This window comes from Schistocerca piceifrons, chromosome 7, assembly GCF_021461385.2.
Source record: "Schistocerca piceifrons isolate TAMUIC-IGC-003096 chromosome 7, iqSchPice1.1, whole genome shotgun sequence".
NCBI lineage: Eukaryota > Metazoa > Arthropoda > Insecta > Orthoptera > Acrididae > Schistocerca > Schistocerca piceifrons.
In genome coordinates, this window is record NC_060144.1 from 108,693,202 (window position 1) to 108,707,930 (window position 14,729).

Sequence of the window (14,729 nt, forward strand, 5' to 3'; positions counted from 1 at the left end):
CTATGGGACTTAACATCTATGGTCATCAGTTCCCTAGAACTTAGAACCACTTAAACCTAACTAACCTAAGGACGTCACACTACACCCAGTCATCACGAGGCAGAGAAAATCCCTGACCCCGCCGGGAATAGAACCCGGGAACCCGGGCGGGGGAAGCAAGAACGCTACCGCACGACCACGAGTTGAGGATTGACGGTGTGGGACTTTTATTTTCCGTAAGTGTATATCGCTACGTCGTATTATCCATATTTGTGACAGAATCACATGTATACAGACGGAAAATGTGAACAAAACATATGGTATCTATAAAGTCACTTGAGGCCAAAATTTCTGCATTAATGATCTCAAAAGATTTATCTTAGAAAATAGATTAAGGAAAGGCAAACCTACGTTTCTAGCGTTTGTAGACTTAGAGAAAACTTTTGACAATGTTGACTGGAGTACTCTCAAACTCTGAAGGTGGCAGGGGTAAAACACAGGGAGCGAAAGGCTATTTGCAATTTGTACAGAAACCTGACGGCAGTTATAAGAGTCTAGGGGCATGAAAGGGAAGCAGTGGTTGGGAAGGGAGTGAGACAGGGTTGTAGCCTATCCCTGATGTTATTCAATCTGTATATTGAGCAAGCAGTAAATGAAACAAAAGAAAAATTCGGAGTAGGAATTAAAATACATGGAGAAGAAATAAAAATTTTGAGGTCGCCGATGACACTGTAATTCTGTCAGAGACAGCAAGGACCTGGAAGAGGAGCTGAACGGAATGGACAGTGTCCTGAAAGGAGGACACAAGATGAACATCACCAAAGCAAAATGAGGATAATGGAATATAGTCGAATTAAATCGCGTGATGGTGAGGGTATTAGATTAGGAAATGAGACGCTAAAAGTAGTTAATGAGTTTTGCTATTTGAGGAGCAAAATAACTGATGATGGTCGAAGTAGAGAGGATATAAAACATAGACCGGCAATGGGAAGGAAAGCGTTTCTGAAGAAGAGAAATTTGTTAACATCGTGTATAGATTTGTCAGGAAGTCGTTTTTGAAAGTATTTGTATGGAGTGTGGCCATGTATGGAAGTGAAACCTGGACGATAAATAGTTTAGACAAGAAGAGAATATAAGCTTTCGAAATGTGGTGCTACAGTAGAATGCTGAAGGTTAGATGGGTAGATCACATAACTAATGAGGAGGTATTGAATAGAATTAGGGAGAAGAGAAATTTGTGGCACACCTTGAGTAGAAGAAGGGATCGGTTGGTAGACGATTAAGTTAGTAGAGGGAGACCAAGAGATGAATACACTAAACAGATTCAGAAGGATGTAGCTTGTAGTAGGTACTGGGAGATGAAGAAGCTTGCACAGGATAGAGTGTCATGGAGAACTGCATCAAACCAGTCTCTGGACTGAAGACCACAACAACAACAACAAAAACCTGAAAAGCACTCGTGGAAATAAAGAGGAAGACGCGCGTTCCTACAGGCAGGCGCAAATACTAGGAAACTAGTGCAATCTTCGTGGTGGAATACTGGAAGATCTTATGTGCGTGGGATGAATTAAGTTGTATGAATCTCGAATTACAGAATAAACTCCGTCTGAGAGAGATACTGACCATGGGAAAACATTTCGATTGCTAATTATTGCGCTTTGAACAAGATCATTTGGAGCAAACTGTGTCAGTAGAGACTCTGGCAATGTTGCCGTTTCCGGTCTCGGCTGTTCAACGGATGAAACTGACGCAACATACACCTTTCCTTCTTACGTAAAATCCATTGCTCTACACTCAGCAGTTATAACTATGTTTCACAGTTATGAAGAATTATCCTAAACGCAATTGACTTTGTGGATTTTACTTGAATCTTTTCTGAACACTCTATATAATGTATCAATATTGTAGTAAAGGTCTAAGCGCACTGGGCAAAATGTTATTCTTCGGAGACATCACACCAATATTCCGTATCAACGTCTCTAGCCGAGACAGTGACCCCCGTTCCGCGTGAATCCATAAGTTTCTTAGTTTATGCCCTATCTAGTTCAAGCCCCACAGTGATCATTCGATCTCGAAGAGCAACCAGACTGGGAGGCTGTCTACGCATCTTGGTGCCCCGATACCACACAACAGACTGAGTCAGAATACTTCAGTGCTTAGTGTTTCGAAACTGGATTAATAAAAAATAGATAAAAGTTAAGGTGGGTTAAGGTCGTGATTCTAAATCTTCATCATAGTCTCCGCCCACTTTCGTTCTTTGCACAGAACCTTCATACAAAAATGGGTCAAATGGCTCTGAGCACTATGGGACTTAACATCTGAGGTCATCAGTCCCCTAGAACTTAGAACTACTTAAACCTAACTAACCTAAGGACATCACACACATCCATGCCCGAGGCAGGATTTGAACCTGCGACCGTAGCGGTCGCGCAGTTCCAGACTGAAGCGCCTAGAACCGCTCGGCCACATCGGCCGGCAACCTTCATACAACCACGTCAAACTATCAGAAAGTATTTCTTGCGCCGTCAGTTCGAATCCTTCCCCGGGCGTGGATGTGTGTTAGGTTAGACAGGTTTAAGTAGTTCTAGATCTAAGGGACTGATGACCTAAGCAGTTTGGTACCATAGTTCTTAGAGCCATTTATTGACCTTTCGCGTAAATTTTCTTTACATAGCTCACTTTTTTACACCACCAAGGGAGCGTCTACTGCAGGAAGTGCGATACATTTCCGATTATTATGTCCACCCTTACTCGAGGTAAACGGGTTTTTGGTAGACAAATAGACGGTCAAGAATGTGAGATTAGTAGGGTTCCTTTTTTACTGATTTACGTGACGAAATGCTAACAACGAAAATAGCTACCACAGTTACTGAAGATGAGGGCCGCATAATAATTTCCCCTACTCTTTATTCGAAATGTTCCAGTTGCAGCCGACACATCAGCATTTTAGTCGTAGCTACGCTTTCGATCCAAATCACGTTTACAGGAATGCAAATAAAATCCATTTGCCTATACACGTCGTAATTCAGATCTCACTATTAATGCCATCGCGTTTTAGATGTGTGAGCATTCCTATTGCTAGCTAACTTAAGGAACACTTCGGCTAATGAACGTTTTCTGGCTGTGGCGCATCTAATGGAGAATTCAAAACATTGTAGAATATGTTTGGCAGCTATGTCGCCGTTTATTTTCTGGGGTAGTGCAGAATTTTCCTACCAAATTTAATCGCTAATAACAATTCTTTGTTATTTCGATAAATATCCCGAATGATTGCCACATAAGCGGTGACATAAAGGTAAAAAATTCATGTTTTTGAGTCCAGAAAGATCTATGTAACAGAAACTGCAGGTCATTTTGCCATTTTCATTGGAAAATTGCCGGCTTATTCATGTCTGGGGTAATAATAGAGTGCTGTTTGCCTGGGTTGTCTGCTAGCGTAGTGAAATGTGTTTGCTACTGCAAGGGAGGTCTGGTTTGTTTTCGATTCTAACCTCCATGGAGGCAGATAGACTATCAGTAAAGTAATTTTAAGAAATTCTCTCACTCCCAATACGTTTTATTGCTACCTTCATTTTGTACCGGCGCCTACTTTTTCCGCTTCTGTCAATAATTGAATTGACTTAAGTGTGGCATTGAATGATTTTAAACTGAGTTTTCTTATGAATCTTCACACATTGCTAAATTTGCACACTTTCATAGTTGGTCAGCAACGGTAATCCAGTATGACTGGTCTGCACGTTGGCACATACCATTTTGCGGCCGAAAGCGCATATTATTTTGCTAATTCGTAACGATCTAGGGTACTTCGTCTTACTAAAACAGTTATGTTATCTCGATAAGCTGAAATTCATTTTTATTAGTACAGTTCATACTAATTAGCGTTTCTTCTTTCATTTATATCTTATATTTAGGTGTTCTGGTTAACACACTAATCAGCATTGATATAGTCTTACACATGTTTGATAACATTCTGACAAATTTCGGATAGTTTTTCAATTTCACCCCTGTGCATAGTATGTTGGTACCACTTCGTCGCCTTGCCTGTTATGCTGTGTAGCAGACTTCAAAGCTGTGCGGATCAGCATAACGAAAAGGCGAGGGGTCTCGCTCGTTTTGTCCACGACTGTACCTATCACTATTGGGACCGTGTGTCAAAGGAATTGACTAATATAAAACTGGCACACAAGGTTATCATTTAAGCAAGATTAGGATTCCTTTTTATCTGTTTTAGAAACAAATCTGTTATTCGGCCGGCAGAATGATTGACCTGCGCCGCTGGATAGTGCTTTGTTGTTCCCGCTAGTTTCGACCAGTAGGGCACTTCTCCTTCACTCTATGTTAAGGGAGTTGCTGCAGAGACCTCTTATATTATCTGCGGTGTTGCCTTTTCACGGAGTATAAAACGACCATCGTTCACGGTAAGTATCAGTTCCCGCGAGATTTAGCAAACAGCGTCTCATCTTAAGTTGAAAGTCATACAGACCTCCGAAATATTATGTCAAGGTGACTGTATGATCGGGCCAGAAGCTGGACAAGAATATCACCATTTAGTATGTCGTGAAGCTTTACGCAGTCACAAACGTTACACCTGTCTAGATGATTCACTTTACTGTGCTTAGGGGATCCTACGCGGTGACGTATTCATCCTATATAACATGAGGCCATCCAATAGTACCTCTGACTGTAATATTCCACTTGAAATGTTTTGATAATATCGAAATTAGTACTTTAGGTGATGTAATAGCATCCTTCAACAACTGTTTTCCTGTTCGCTTTATCTTGATGATAACCGAAATACTAGCAAAAAAACTGCCGCGTCCACATAAGTAAGACCGATCATTTCGTAATGCAGAATTCAGTCAGACATCTGAATTGACATGACTTGTCCTTGTGTTTCAATTTTCACTGAACATTTCTAGAGTCGCCTGGAGGTGGTGCGAGTCTTGACGCCTGGAGCGTCTTCCATACGTGCGCCGTCTCGCACTAGAAAGCCAGAGCGTGTGACATTCTGTGCAGAGAGAAAAGAGAGGTACAAAATTGTTAAGGATTTCGTGGCCACTTGTTGACAAACTGCCTATTGGCTTCTGTCTCGGGTTCATCGGCCGACGGTCATCTAATGATTTTACTGACGTTTCGCCAGCACGAATGGCTGGCATTGTCAAAGCTTCACCTCCATTGCCGGTGGTGGAGCCGAGCTCGCGGTCGCATACTATATGTACCTGTCGGCCGAAGAAACAGAGACAGAATAGGCAGTTTGTCAAAAGAGATGTAGTTAGGTTCAAAAAAAATGGTTCAAATGGCTCTGAGCACTATGGGACTTAACATCGATGGTCATCAGTCCCCTAGAACTTAGAACTACTTAAACCTAACTAACCTAAGGACATCACACAACACCCAGCCATCACGAGGCAGAGAAAATCCCTGACCCCGCCGGGAATCGAACCCGGGAACCCGGGCGTGGGAAGCGAGAACGCTATCGCACGACCACGAGATGCGGGCTGTAGTTAGGTATGACGTGTACTCACTATCACACACACCCCTCATGTTCTTTCCACTGGCATATGTCAACGGTCTCTCTAAGCAAACATTTATGTATTCGGAAAACCGAAGTGCTAGGGCCAGAAGGAGCTGTTCTAAACATGTGAAGAAATGGAAATTCTGATTAGTTTTGACAGCTCATGTCGCTGCTTATGAAGCGTTACAATCTTTAGTATGCCTAAGTGTGCATACTAGAAGTCCTGACTTCATTGAGGTTGTTGGTTGGTTGGTAGAGGGGATGTTGGTGGAGGGAGGTGGGCTGTGCGGGGACGAGTATGTATACTTTATGGCGCAATTAAAAGAAATTTCGTAATTTAGTTATTTCTGATACGTTGTATTCCAGTACAGTTCTATTTGTAGTTGATTACCACTAGGATGATATCCGTCAGCACACGCTCCACAATACGTACCACTGAGCTAGTTTCGTTTCGTTTCTTGCAGTAGTCTTTTTATACTTCTGGTGTCTGTTATCAGTAACAAAGCTTTATTTGTTTTTCGTGAATGCCCGTGAAGCTGTTAATATTTGCTCATTTCCATGAAATAGATACAATTTCCTAGAAAACTGGTTAACCGTAGAATGTTGGCCTTCATTTTTTCTTGTGACATTTAATATGAGTACTTCGATATCGTGTGTAAAGCATTTTTAGATGTTAGAGGTCTCTGTATGCCATAATAAGCTTTATTAGTGACACATGTTACAATGGTTGTAAAAAATTGGTGTAATATTCTGTCATTGCTTACTCGTTGCGGTATCTGTAGCCAGAATTTTATTCACATGTTATGCTATTTGTAAAAACTGATCTAACGTTGAAAAGGATTCTTACTATTGCATTTCAAGTAAACTTTATTGTGTCGATGTGTCATGTTTTTGGTGTTTGTTATCAGCGCCATCTGGCGCCTTCTTGAGTTTACTGCGTTTGCCAGTTTGCTTCCATGGGCAGTTTCACTCTCAACATCTCATGGATAACAGCTTTTTAAATCAGAGTTAATGGGTAGGTCTCACATGAGAATCTACATTTTGCTTATACTGCTTCCTGCTGAGAGAATTTTTGAACAATTTATAGGTACTTACGTTTTTTCCGTATGCGTTTCGTTCTTGCTGCTATTTGATTTTTCTTTGTCATACACCCTAGTACGTTCTATTTATGACTCCTCTCCCACCTTCTCCTTTTCCTTGAACACATCCGCACACTATATATTGTCCGCCGCCTTGATCCCTCTCAGCCCCTGGTGTCTCCGTTTCTCTCCACCCCCTGCCAGTTGCCGCGCCTTTACTGTTGTGTCCCACCCTCTCTCCATCTCCATCTCCTTTCCCAACGCAACTTCCACCATCTACCCCTCCCGGATGGTGAGCTTCGCCCTGACATCTACCCTTCCTACCAATTCTAACCCCATCTTCCTGCCTCCTCCTCAGGGCTCCCTCTCCTCCCCCTCCCGCCTCCTGAGCGGCTTTCCCCTCCTACTCCCCCCTCCATCTCTTGTGCCTCCTTTCAGTGTCTCTGCACTCCCTCCTGCCCTGACTTCCCTTTTCCTCTCCCGCCCCACGTGTCTCCTGCCTCTTCGTGTACCCACGGTTGCCCCTCCTCTCTTCATCCCACTGCTTCCCCAGCTGCCCCTTGCTCCACCCCCTCCTTTTCCATTCTCTCTGCCCTTTCCCTTGGCAGGTCCCACCTGGCAGTTTCATTCTTCGTCGTGTGTGCTCCAAGTGGGTTTTAATTGTGTTGTTCCAGAGTATTTTTAATACTGTGGCCAACTTTTAACCTGTGCATGCACATTCAGTGTCTTCTCTGTGTTTTAAGAATCGCCAATTGTTTTTTTAACTCTCTGGTGACTTTTTTTAATTGTCCCCCATGAACGTCTCCATGTCAGTGTATTTTTACCTCCATTTTCTCCCCTTACTCTGTTTTATGTTCCCCTTTTTTATCGCCTTAGGTATGTATCATTTTATTCTTGTTTTAGTTGTCACTTGGCTGAAGATCGGCGGATTGTGCCGCTGACAGCCTTCCCCTGCCCCATATGGGGCAGGGGAATGAAATCACAATAAAGAAAAAAAAAGAAAATTTATGACTCCTATATAGTTTTTTTACGGTCACCGTTTTCTGAAGATCATGTATCTACGCGCAACACACTAAACAGATTTGTCTGTTAGTAATAGCGTTGTCGACAAAGGCACACCTGTCAGTTGCTCGGCACCTGACTCACTTATCAGAATGGGTATGTGGGAAATTTAGTGCAGGTGAGCAGAAGCAAGACCATGCTGCACAATCGATTAAAGAAAAACGTTCATTGGGTATGGATCTCTGAATGTCAGCAAGCCTTTGACAAAATCAAACAACCTCTTCTGAATAGCAATATCCTCAATCATCCGGAAATGAACTCAGAATTCTGCATTTCTTGTGACGCCTTGTCTCAAGTCTTGGATGCTTGTTTGTTCCAGCTAAAGAAATCTGGAGATAAAGAGAAGATTAGGATAGTTGGTTTCGCCAGTCATGTGCTGACGGAGTGCGAGAGATTGTATTCTGTTATGGAGTTAGAAGGATTGGGAGTTGTATGGGCGATCCGCCGTTTCAAGTATTACATTTACGGTCATCCAATCAAAGTGTATTCCGACCATCAAGCTCTCAGCTTTCTCCTTTCATGTAAGCTCTATCATCAGAGGCTTACTTGCTGTTGCATATTTCTACAGGAGTACAATTTCGAGATTGTTTACGTGAAAGACAAGAACAACATCGTTGCAGATGCATTATCATGCATGCCAGAAGTATGCCGTAGCCTACGGGACTTGTAGAACAGATTTCCAATCACAAGATACTCCTTATGAAAGATCCCTTGAATAGTAGTCATTTTCTACGTCTTTGCCGACAGATGGGTACTCTGCAAGAAAGTGACCGTAAATGGAAGAGAGTCAAACAGCTTCTACAAGACAACCCTAATCATCGTTTGTCGAAATTTTATAAACCACGGAGCAGTAGTGTTTTTGTATTCCTGAGGAGTATGTTCAATATCTCATATGGTACACTCAGCTATCCTGGGGACATTATGGCCTGAGGAGTGTAAAAGAAAGATTTCTGCCTATTGCTACGTACCCAATATGCATAAGAGAATTCATAAACTGCTAAGCACTTGTTTAATCTGTCAGAAGGCAACTCCCTTCAATCTTTCGAATGTCATACCTTTGAATCCTATTTACACTGAGTGTCCTAACCAAATACTATGCAGGTCCACTTCCGAGAGGAAGAGGAAGTGCTAAGTACCTTGCTGTTTTGGTAGACCTCTTCACTAAGCACGTGCGTTTATAAGCGATGAAGTCTTCCAGTGCAAAAATCTTTAATAAGACGAATAGAAAAGGATTATTTTCTTCGTTTTGGTATGCCGGAAACCATGTTGTCTGATAATGCTTCAAACTTCGTTGGAAAAGAGTGGAGACAGTTTCTTGCCAGTAACGGTATTAGACAGATTCTAATTTAAAGATTTATACCGCAAAGTAACCCGACAGGTCGAGTCTTCAAAGAATTTAATCGTTTTATTCGCACCTATATGCCGAAAAGCAAACACAGTGGGTCGATTTCGTTACTCCATTTGAAGAGATTGTAAATAACCTTCCGGTTTCACATCTTCAGAACTAATCTCCAGGCAAAAGGAAAGCAATGAATGGACTGATCCTATCCCCAAGAAACATGGTCCAGAAGTCAACCTAGATAATAAGTTAAGACAAGCCCTGATCTCTCTCACAACACCTGCTAATTTAAGAAAAAAGGCATCTGACAAGCATGTCAATAAAGTTCTGTCGCATCGCTTGAACGAGCGTGTTCTTCTGAGGACACACTTCAAACCATCTCTCATCTTAAGTAAAAATCGTATGTGGCAACACCTATAAGAAGGACCGTTTGTTATAGTCAGGAGCCACATATAGGTTGTTATGTGTTCATAGATCCAGTTAGTGGACGAATAAGAGGACTTTACCACCATGTAAACCTAAACATGTACCATGAAAAACATTTTAAAAAATCATTTATTATGTTAAGCTGCAACTTGAAACAAGAGTGTGATCTGTTCAGAAAGTATGTGAGTCAACATCATGTATATGTATTTTGCAGGTGACGTAATCATTTGAGTGAGGTGGACGCAAAGTAAAGATGGAGCTTGAAGGATATGAAGTGATTGAAGAAGGTGCTCTACGTATTTGGAAAATAAGATCTGCCTTAGTTTTAAGGTAGTGGTAGTTTTAAGTTTCTTGAGCAATAGAGGGCTGCAGCCGCTGAATTGAGTAAGGGATGTGCCGAAGTGCCTACTGCTGCTTTAGTTTCAAGTTATGGCAAATCTTCTTTTTACCAAGAAGTAAAGGTTTTCTTTAAATACCTCATTCACACCAGAATGTCCGTACATGTTAAGCTTTCAAAGGATTGATATTTTAAGTCGCTAGAACCATGTACGATTCAAAACTGATACATTGTACTCTGTAGATTACACCGAGTATAAGCAGAAACATATAGTTACTGTAGAAAGAAATGAGTAATGGTACTCACAACTGGAGAGCAACTTTAATTTATTTATTACTATGAGCCAACCAGGTCAATAAATATGCATTTATAATGATAATTAGGTCCTGTATTGGATAAACTTAGAGAGACTATTCATATGCCACGAGTATCATACAGAATCCTTCGATACTAAGATACCTAGTTGAGGACTGAGATAATCTGCTTATATTCTTCTGCTATGTCGGCATGGCGTGATTTTGAGATATATTTGACGATGCTTTGGAAGCGATTTGTGCGACATTTTAATACTGGAGTTAAGTTATGCCGTGTGGATGACATTAAAAGTGGTGTAGCCAAGAATGAATTTGCTAAACTGATTATTTCTATCTTCGTATCTTTTAATTCTTTGTATTATCCTATTGTAGTTTTTCTTCTCTAGCATTCTTACCTTTCTACCTTACCCGGTAGGGGAAGAAATTTGGAAATTGGTTCAAAAGACTTGACGTGTGTATATCGTGTGTATCGACGACCGTGGCTCATCGGTTAATGCGTATCTGCAGTTACTTATCGAAACGTGATGTAAAACTGATTTGCTGGGAGCACAAAGCATCCTAGGAAATATGAATAATTTTTCCGATTTCTGTTAGATGAAGTTTTCAACGTGAACTGTTCGGCACTCCAAAGAGGGTATATTTTACTGATTATTGATGTAACGGAGTAAATGAACAAAGAAACTAAAAAAAAGGCTGTTATAGAACAATAAGAAAAGGAAAAGAATGAGATTTAAAATACATATAAAACCTAATGTGCTTCAGAAGCACCACTCAGAATAGCAAACACACTTTCGTTAGGTCTTGGACAGTAGTTAAAAAAAACTATGTACCGGTACATTTTATAAATCATACTTTTATGATGAGTAATTTTAGTATTACCTGTGCTACTCTGTGGTATAAAGACACTTATATTGACACGTATGGATTGCTGCGTGTGACTCACTTAGTGACAAAATGATGGACACACACACACACACACACACACACACACACACACACATATATATATATATATATATATATATATATATATATATATATATATATATGTGCGTGTAAAATCGTAACATGTATGGACACGAAAAACTAGTTATCTCTTGCGTGAATCAAAACTGTAATAAACTTATGGACACGTGTGATGTTCCGCTTGTGAAGTAGCATTACAAGTATTCTCACGTTGCAACGACGATACAATGACTATCAGTCAAAGGATGGACAAGCTATTGTACTCACCGCAATAGGTAAGTCATTTTCATCAACGACAGTTCTTCGTCGCTGGTGTAGTCAATTTACCGTCCAGGTTGACCATGTCACCTTGACGAGCTGCTCCAATACCCATGATTCAACAAAATGCACAAGTTACAAAACGATTAGTAGCCACTGAACTATCTGCCTCGTACAGGACGCGGACTGCCAACGCTGTTAAACCGCCAGTTCGTTACCACGTGACTGTGAAGCACTGTGGCAACATTCAATGACTGCTCGCCGGACCGTACTCAACAATAAGCATTCCTCTCCATAACGGGCACGAGCGTGCTCCAGATTTGAGATGAAAATGGAAATAAAAATAATAAAACGTTAATAAACTATGAACGATTTTACTATATTTACATGAAAAGGACACTAATGATGATTTTTCCCTAATTATGAAAATTGCTACCGCAATATTGCTAAATACATTGCTTAAGAAAGACCTGTACAAGACGAAACGTGTTTTGCTAATGCTTGCTAATGAAATAATATGAAACCTAGACACAAACCATGAATAATAAATAATATACATGTACATAGTCTGTATAGTAATTTTTATTGTCTTAAATTCTTACTCTATATTCCCTTAGATTAAGATACTAGTTAATGAGCAAGATCTGATACAGATTTTTTTGTGTATTTTCATGTGCTGAAACATGAATTGGAGTGAGATTAAGACAGCCACCAAATTGACTCATTCGTCATTGAACCAGTCAACTTTCCTGATTCCCGACACGACCCCATGGATCGTCGATTCAAGAAATATCACTTCCCTCTTCACATAGTGAAATTCCCAGTGTTTTCCACCAGAATGTTAAAAAGTGATCCCCAGTTATAGTGCAGTGAAAAGTGAAAGGTGATGAAAGAATTCCTCTGTAAATATCACCCGAGTTCATAAGAAATGTTCACAACCACAAAGTGAAGAGTGACGTCGCTACGAGAAAGACTGATAAAAGTTTTATATTGTGTTCAATAGTGGCGGAAATGTACCAATACTTCAAATGAATTCCAGTAATCAAATTTCTTTTCTTCTTGCCTATATATATATATATATATATATATATCTGTGTGTGTGTGTGTGTGTGTGTATTTTATTTGTACTTGTATCTATGTTAGTATTTTTATGTTTCTGTTGATTGAATGAGAGTAATTCTTGAGAATAATCAAGAAGGAACCCATGTTAAATCCTTAAACACTTATGATGGCATCAAGCCAAAACCAAGTTTGTTAATGATCAAGCAACTGTGATTAGTTTTGACTACTTAATGTGAAACGTATATACTTCTATATGCCTTATGTTATGTTTGTTTGCTCCCTACAAGGAGAGATCCTTAAATACTTCATTCAGTAAGTACGTGAATCCAATAATATTACGATTGCGCGTGAGTCGTAACGATCTTTCATAATCATTACTCCTCACGCGGGAAGCGATGTAATATTATTGGGATTTCCGACGTATGAAAGCTGTGAGTACCCTTGGAAATGCATTCATCTAGCTGTATATTAAATGATCAACTTATGAGATGAGGCCTATTCTTTGAAAGACATTTGTTTTATATAATTTACGTAACTGTAAAGATGCGCATCTAACGCGGACCCTAATACATCGATTGCGCAGTCAAGGAAACATTTTAACAGAAACTGAACTGAACTTTCCACTTCGATCTAAATAAAAGATGACAGCAAAATACCTTTGTAGATCTTCAGATTTTATCGTACTTCTGCTTGTAATGTGAAAGCTTAAAGAAGGTCGTCTTTAAGCCATAAAAGTGAGCGGTTTTGTCAGCGTGTAGACAACAGTTATTAACTAATAAAACTCAAGTAATTTATGTTCGATACTGTAAACCGGCAAGTTGTTATTATTATGAAGGTGTTGAACGGTGCAAGAATTGTCTCGAAGGAGGAGAAAAGTAATGACTGTAATTTGTGACAAAAACGTGAACCAAGAAGTTAGCACAGGACAGGCTGAAATCTGATCCCACCATAGAAAATTGCTTATGTAAGTTATACCGTTTATCAATAAGCCCTAATTGCTTATGAGAATTGTTTGAATATATTTAGTGTTTACCAGATTTCTTATTCTATTCTTTTCCTTTACGTTTTTTTTTACCTCCATGTCATATTATTTTTATAAATGTCAAACAGCCTTTACTACATGAGAGAATACTGCGGCATCCTGGTCGTAGGCAGAAGGCCGCTCCTTGTCTTCTATACAACTCATAGCTGCCCCATTTATCAATGATTTCATTTCAAATGCAACCTTTTTTATTGTTCATTGTTAAAAGTCCCTTAGGTAATTATAAAATTCATACTGATTACGTAAAAAAATCCGGGTTGTTCTTTTCCAAATAATAGAAGCCTTTGCGTAATAAAAAACTAGCCTCATTCTGACATCGATCAGGAGCCGACCAGAAGATGGACGTCTTCGACCGCTTTCGTGTTTCCTGTGGCAAAGCTGTGTCAAGCTGGGAACACGACATTCTAATATGAAACACAATATCAGATTAAAATCGTAAAAATTGAAATATATTTAAATTATTTGTTTTCTTTTATCATACTAGAATCACTGGCGTAATAACGAAAGTGATCCACTTTCTTTACATCAATACAAGGCACCGAAATACAAGTACGTTTAAGTCAGACAACATGAACGGACTGTCCAAAGATTCAAAGACAGACTCATCAAGGAGAACAATGGTACGATTCGACTACCATCTAATAATCCGTCATAATAATAATCCTTACCTCTCCGTTAACTAGCGCACACGTTATTTCTTTAGTCAGAAAGAAAATAATCCAAATCATTATTTTTATGAAAAAAATCCCGTAATGCCCGTACAGTAAGCCCGCAACGCACCTGGGAGCTGTGACGGACAATCTAAAACCCTTATTCTACATTATTGATAGAAATGAGTATGCTCGCCTCTGCTATATTACAACTACGGAGATTAAGCCTCCAGACAATCTTTTGGAAACATTGTAGTCCAGTCTGTTTCTTTATATTTTAAAATATTGATAAAAGAGTTCTTTTAATGAACTCTTTTACCAGATTTCATACATATTTTAAATTGAACCCAAAAACTTAAGCCTCAGCAGTACACGTTACTTACCCCAGTGCAGATAGTATTCAGTATTTACAGGTTTATAGCCTTAGTTACACATCAGTATCTCTTTAGAAAGTATGTTGAGAGTAAACGTCCACAACAATAAACGAAATTTGCCTTTCTTGTAATTTTTTGTGTTGGTCATAAAGCTGATAACACACATCAGGCTCTGAACCAGGCCTCTTTAAAAAGTATGTTGTTGATTTAATTCAACAACAATTAACGAATTTTATAAATTTTTTCAGGGTAGCACAAATATCCCCACCCCTCCCCTTTGGTAACGTGAGTTATGGGAAAAGCCTTGATATTGCTTCATATCACTC